Source organism: Lithobates pipiens, unplaced genomic scaffold, assembly GCF_037356315.1.
Source record: "Lithobates pipiens isolate NorthernLeopardFrog02 unplaced genomic scaffold, aLitPip1_a1.2 Scaffold_3, whole genome shotgun sequence".
Taxonomy (NCBI): Eukaryota; Metazoa; Chordata; class Amphibia; order Anura; family Ranidae; genus Lithobates; species Lithobates pipiens.
Window position 1 is genome coordinate 37,592,330 of NW_027507790.1, and position 6,989 is coordinate 37,599,318.

Below are 6,989 nucleotides of genomic sequence, written 5' to 3' on the forward strand. Positions count from 1 at the left end.
CATTGTACATTCACATCAGTCCCTGCCCTCAAGGAGCTTACAGTAGGCACTTGGTACCCACTTTTATTGTACAGAGAAGAAAAGGTGGAACCTAAAGAGGAAGGGGTGTGGTTTACAGATGGTAGGGCAGGTCTTAAACAGAAAGGGGTGTGTCCTTAGCAGGAAGGGGTGGGTCATATTTAAATTAAGGGGTGCATGAGTTTAGTCAGGCCTAGGGCAGCACAAAACCTAAATACACCACTGATAGAGCACTTTACACATGCTGAAATCAATGCAACTTGATTAAACAGTGCATATTCGGTGAAAATTAATGTACTGCAAAGTTTGTTTACTACATTTGTGGCACAGAACACTTTATTCATACCTGTCCTCAGGCTTTTCCTCCAGATTAGGGAAGCTCCTCTCCTTCATCATCTCCAGCCAGTCCTCCTCGGAAGGAGGGGGGTGCTTGGCGCTTTTCTCGTCCATGGATGCCACTCTCTGTCACTGCACTGTCAATAATATAAAAAAAGTAAAAAATAGAGAATAAAATGAAAAACAAAATTTACTGACACAGTCCACTTCCCTATTGACACCTTCCAACGGTCCACTTACCCCAAAGCATCGTGAAAAAAATAAATACAAAAATATATTGTAAAAAATTATAAAAAAATAAAATACAATAGAAAAAATCCAGACACTGTGCATTGCTCTGCTGACACCATCTACTGGCCACCAAAAAGCATTTTGAAAAAAAAAATGGAAAAAAAAAAATTTAAATAAAAAAATACAAATAAAGAACTACTGGCAACACCCTGCACATACTACCCATCACCATACACCCGATACTCCTCACATACTACCCACCACCATACACTCCGCACTCCTCTCCTGCACATACTAGCTGCCACCATACACTTCATACACCTCTTCTGCACATACTACCCACTGCCATACACTCCAAACTCCTCTTCTGCACATACTACCCACTGCTGTACACTCTGCTCTCCTCACCTGCACAGGATACCCACTGCCATACATCCCATACTCCTTTCTGCACCGTCCACTTCACACTGTACATTCCCTATTTAACATTACCACATTCTGAACTATGTAAGGCATCTCAGACTCTATTTAACCACACCCCATTTTAGCCACGGCAATATTTTTTTAAATTGAAACCACACCAACTTTTCACTACAGCCTGCTACACACAATGCATTTAGCAATGCCTGGGGCCCAGTTTTGATCTTGTACACAGTCCCACCGATTTCATTATAGGGCCCGCCACTATTCACTTCACATAGACCCGGGGACTGGACATAGATGTTTCCCACTCTCCAGGAACAAATATTTACCAGACAAGGGTTTCTGATAAATACCGTATATAAAACCCAGGTTCAAGAACTGCAGTGCAGGATTGCTAACTAGTAGCTATTTACCCAGCACTTTGATGTTTTTATAGAATAAAAATACAGTTCACTCTATAATACAAAGGCAACCTGCTATCAATGATGGGCAGTCCACAAATAACACAGTACTTCATATTGTGCAATGGTCAGTATCAACCGACATCCATAAGCTTTTATCACTTGGATGGGGTATATCTTCAGAGAGTTTCAGTATTTGAACTCCAAGGAAAAATGTTTAAATTGTTCTTAAACAACCCTTAAAGCGATACGAAATACTCTTATCCTAAGCCTTGGTTTGATTTTGCACGTGCCATGGTTCTGCACGTTATCAGTTATGGCAGCAGCTATTTGATGGCTTGACATTTCAGTTGAGACCACAAGCACCTGTGACAGATATTCACGGTATGACTTGAAAATAACGGTTTTGGAAAACCAATCAATGGATTTAGTTCCGCTTTGATTTTCGGAAGTCTAGGATGGATTACCTCCTTCTTCCCACTGCAACAGTGGGGTGTGGTCTTTATTAATGCAGAAAGCAGTATGATTACATATCATCAGTGCTGTGCTCTCCAGTATTGCTCTGTGAGCCCATGATCACATGATGTACCCTCAAGAGGCATTCCAATGACAGCTTTGGCTGAGAGGAAATGGGTTAAATGATGTTGGTCATCAGTCAGCCTGGAAAAGGCGTGGTGCTGAGCCTCAGAGTAATAAGCCAGAAGAAGCAATTTTTTATTTTTATTTTAACATTTTTTTTTCAAGCCTGCGGTGCGACGTGCAAAAACTAAACATCAGTGTGAACCAAAAAAGTGCACTAGGGTGTCATATGGTCACCCTAGTAAAGGCTCTTCCCTGAGCCCCCAAAGTGCAATATTCCTGAAGAGGGCTAAGCGCTCTTTATTTATTTATTTTTTTGAAAGCCCATGGCATGTGAAACACACTCAAAAACTTAACCTGGTGCCAAATAAAATGTGCACACACATAAAGAGTGAAACACAAAAATGTGCAACGGCACACAAGCCCTCTGAAATCAGAGGAAATTGCCCTGAATCCCCCGGGGTGTTAGGCTCCTGACTGGGACAAGGCTACTTAAAACATGGTCCATCTGGCCAAAACCAGACAGACCCCTTTCTCTGGAAGGTCTGCCAAAACAGACCCACCAAAGTACTAGGTAGGGCTCCCCCAAAGGGAGACCCCATGAGAGAGGATGAACTAAGCCAGAAAGCCATGTCCACCCCCTCCCAAGACTTGCAGGGCAGGCCAGAGGACCTGCTACCCTACTCATCACACGTGCAGTGTACAACATAAAAATACAAAACCGTGACAAACAGAGGAATAAATAAAAGTAAAGTGGGGGGAGGAATATGTGGGAAGGAGAGTTAAAAGGTGGCCATTGTGCAATACAATGGCCAGGCCCTCTGGCCAGGAATAAAAAATTCCTCCGGTCCCAGCCAGAAGGCCCAGCCCAGGAGGAGAGGTGCTAAAAAAAAAGCGTGTATATGGTGCAGTGACCGTGGTGCCTCAAATCAAAGTGACCCTCACTCACAGTAATTTTTAGGCACCCCTGGACTGCCACTCCAGGGGCACATACACCATAGGCTTTCAAGACCACCCTGACCAACAGCCCAGACCACAGCAGCCCCCACTCCAGTCAGGAAGGCATGAAGTTCAGGGAGCTTGGTGAGAGCCCTTTACCATCAGGCACCACCGTGGCTCCCATCACTCCTTTCTAATTACATTCAGAGATACTAAGCGTTCCTCCCCTGCATGCAGGTGAGGACCCGGTGTTCTCTCATGAAAAACTGTCTGGAGCTAGAGCTACCTCAATCTAGGCCAGAAGGCCAGAGACCCGACCCTCTGGGGTCAGACCACATGCAGCACCCATCCCCATCAGGAGCACCCTTCCAGATGGCTCGGACTCAGCCCCGCTGACACCATCATGGATGTCCAGACACCGGCACTGCCAAACCACCCTTCCAGGTACAATGACACCATTGGATTTGCATGTGTCCTCCCCACACTCAGGAGTAACACAGTGCCTCCTCTGGCAACTGATAAGAACAGATTTTTTTTTTTTATTGAAAACCTGTGGCGTGAATAAAAAATGTGCACACACATAAAGAGTGACACAAAAAAGTGCAGACGGGTACGCAAGCCCTCTAAAATCAGAGGGCCTTGTCCTCAATCCCCCGGGGCGTTAGGCTCCTGACAGGGGCAAGGACACTTAAAACTTGGTCTTTCTGGCCAAAACCAGGCGGACCCCATTCTTTGGAAGGTCTGCCGAAACAGACCCACCCAAATACTAGGTGAGGCTCCCCCGAAGGGAGACCCCAACCCTGAGGAAAAGGGCGAACTAAGCCAGAAGGCCATGTCCACCCCCTCCCCAGACTTTCAGGACAGGCCCTGGGACATGTGACCCTACTCATCACAGCAAATGTGCAAAGTGAAAAAACAAGACGTGACAAACACACACTAAAATAAATAAAAAGTGGGGAAGGGATAGTGAAGAAGCGAGTGAAAAGGTGGCCATTGTGTGAAACAATGACCAGGCCCTCCGGCCAGGAATAAAAAATTTCCCTGGTCCCAGCCAAAAGGCCCGGCCCAAGAGGCAGGTGCTAAAAAAGCGTGCTATTGGTGTAGTGACCTTGGTGGCCAAAATCAATGTGACCCTCACTCACAGTGACTTTCAGGCACCCCTGGACTGCCACTCCAGGAGCACATACTCCAAAGGCTTTCAAGACCGCCCTGACCCATGGTCTGGACCACAGCAGCCCCCACCCCAGGCAGGAAGGCATGAAGATCAGAAAGCTTGGTGAGAGCCTTTTGCCATCAGGCTCCACCGTCGCTCCCATCACTCCTACCTAATTACATTCAGGAAGTACTAACTGCTCCTTCCCCACAGCATAGAGAGCAGCCGGTATTCCCTCCCGAAAGACTGTCCAGGGCTAGAACTACCCCAATCCAGGTCAGAAGGCCAGGTACTTGACCCTCTGGGTCAGACCAGTAGCAGCACCCATCCTCACCAGGAGCACCCTTCCAGACAGCTCAGACTCGACCATACATTGGCTCCCAGTTAACTGCCGGGCGGCACAACGTGGCCCCTACCGAAACCGTCCTTCCGGATGCTAACTATGCCATCAGAGAGTGCTGACCAAACCCTCTCGAATAGGGATGGAACAGCGCCTCCTTTGGCAACTGATAAGAACAGATAGTACACTTGCTCTTGGCTAAAAGGCCGAGAAGCACTCTTTTTTTTTTAAAAAGCCCATGGCATGCAAACACACCCAAAAAACTTCCACCCGGTGCATAAAAAAAGTGCACACACATAAAGAGTGAAACACTAAAAAGTGCAGACGGGTGCCTGATGTCCTCCAAAAGAAGGACCATACCCTGATCCCCCGGGGCGTTAGGCTCCAGACGGGGACTGAGGTACCAGACTCAACAAGTGGTCCCCGGACGAAACCGGAAGACCTCCTTTCCCCGGGAGGACTGCCGAAACAGAACCTCCTAGGTACTTGGTACTGTGGGGGCTTCCCCGAAGGTAGGCCCCCCCTCATGGAGATTGGACCAAGCCAGAAGGCCTATGTCCGCTCTCCCACAAGACGTTCAGGATTGGTCCGAGGACCGACACCCTACTAATCAAAACGTGAAGTGACAAACAGTGACAAACACACATAAATAAAATAAATAAAAAGTGAGGAAGGGATAGTGAAGAGGAGAGTGAAAAGTGGCCATTGTGCAATACAATGGCCGGCCCTCCGGCCAGGAATCAAAAATTCCTCTGGTCCTAGCCAAAAGGCCGGCCCCTAGAGGCAGGTGTAAAAAAAGCGTGTAATGGTGACGTGACCTAGGTGCCTAAATCAAAGTGCTGACGCACAGTGAAAGAAGGCACCCCTGGACTGCCACTCCAGGGGCACATCACCATGGGCTTTCCAACAAAAGCATCCCCGACAGCCCAGCCCAGACCACGGCAGCCCCCACCACAGCCAGAAAGGCATGGAGATCAGCGAGCTTAGTGAGACCCTTTGCCATCAGGTCAAACCCTCACTCCCGTCACTCCTACCTAATTATATTCGAAAGGTACCGGCCGCCCCTCTGCTGGAACAGAAGAGCTAAGCGTTCCCTCCCGAAAAACTGACTGGGGCTAAAGCTGCCACAATCCAAGCCGGTCTGCCAGGGTCCCCTCCCCTGGCTTCGACCAGTGGTTCTCCATCCCCATCAGAAGGCTTCCCTTTCGGCTACGAACCGCTCCAGGTCACCTTTACACCAGCAGGCTTTGCATAGCAACCGCCAACCCTGCTCCACCTCGCCGTAGAACAGGGACGGAAGCAAGCGCCACCTCCTGGTAACTGTTAAGAACAGATTTTTTTTCTTTTTCTTTTATTGAAAGCCAGTGGCGTGCAAAACACACTCCAAAAAACTTCACCCGGTGCATAAAAAATGTGCACACACATAAAGAGTGACACAAAAAAGTGCAGACGGGTACACTACACAAGTCCTCTAAAATCAGAGGACCTTGTCCTGAATCCCCCGGGGCGTTTAGGCTCCTGACAGGGACAAGGACACTTAAAATTTGGTCTTCCTGGCCGAAACCAGTCAGACCCCGTTCTTCGGAAGGTCTGCCGAAACAGACCCACCCAAATACTAGGTAGGGCTCCCCCGAAGGAAGACCCCAAACCCTAAGGCAGAGGGTGAACTAAGCCAGAAGGCCATGTCCACCCCCACACCAGACTTTCAGGACAGGCCCTAGAACCTGTGACCCTACTCATCACAGCAAACGTGCAAAGTGACAAAACAAGACGTGACAAGACACACTGAAAATAAATAAAAAGTGGGGAAGGGATAGTGGAGAGGAGAGTGAAAAGGTGGTCGTTGTGTGAAACAACGACCAGGCCCTCCGGCCGGGAATAAAAAATTCCTCTGGTCCCAGCCAAAAGGCCCGGCCCAAGAGGCAGGTGCTAAAAAAGCGTGTCATGGTGCAGTGACCGTGGTGCCCAAAATCAAAGTGACCCTCACTCACAGAACAGATACTACACTTGATCTTAGCCAAAAGGCCGAAGCACTCTAGTCCACCTAGCCAAAAGATCCAGCAGGTCACACATCCTCCCCCTAGATTTCAGGGTGAGCCTGAAAACCCAAACCCTACTGGCTACACACGTGGTGAGCAATAAATAAGTGAAAAAAGGTGCCAGCATATATACAATGGCCTAGGCCTTGTGGTCTGGTAACAAAGATTGCCCCAGTCTTGGTCAAAGGACTTAGCCTATGAGGCAATGTGCAGAAAAAAAATACAAATTGGTGTTGTGGCCTGGTGCCTGTTCTCACACTAGGGTCTCAACCCCATAGCATTTCTAGGTAGCCACTCCCAGGGGGTGCTTAATGCTGCATGCTCTCTGCCTTCCCAACCCATGCCCAAACAAGGTAGCACCACTCAAATCCGGGTACACTGGGTGCCTTGAGCTTCAGATTCAGATTCAGAGCACTTGATTCAGATTCCTTTCCACAAGGAAGTTCCTTCGGAATCTCATCATACAAGCAGGAATACTATACAGCCATCCACCGGAGTCAAAAGGCCTGAATGATGGTGGAGCACCCCTA

At 48.3% G+C, this 6,989-nt stretch overlaps 1 pseudogene; it reads right to left on the reverse strand.

Moving 5' to 3' along the window:
* Positions 1-6,301: 6,301 nt before the first annotated feature.
* LOC143941776 (U2 spliceosomal RNA) lies at positions 6,302-6,455 on the reverse strand (annotated as a pseudogene).
* Between the last annotated feature and the right edge of the window lie 534 nt (positions 6,456-6,989).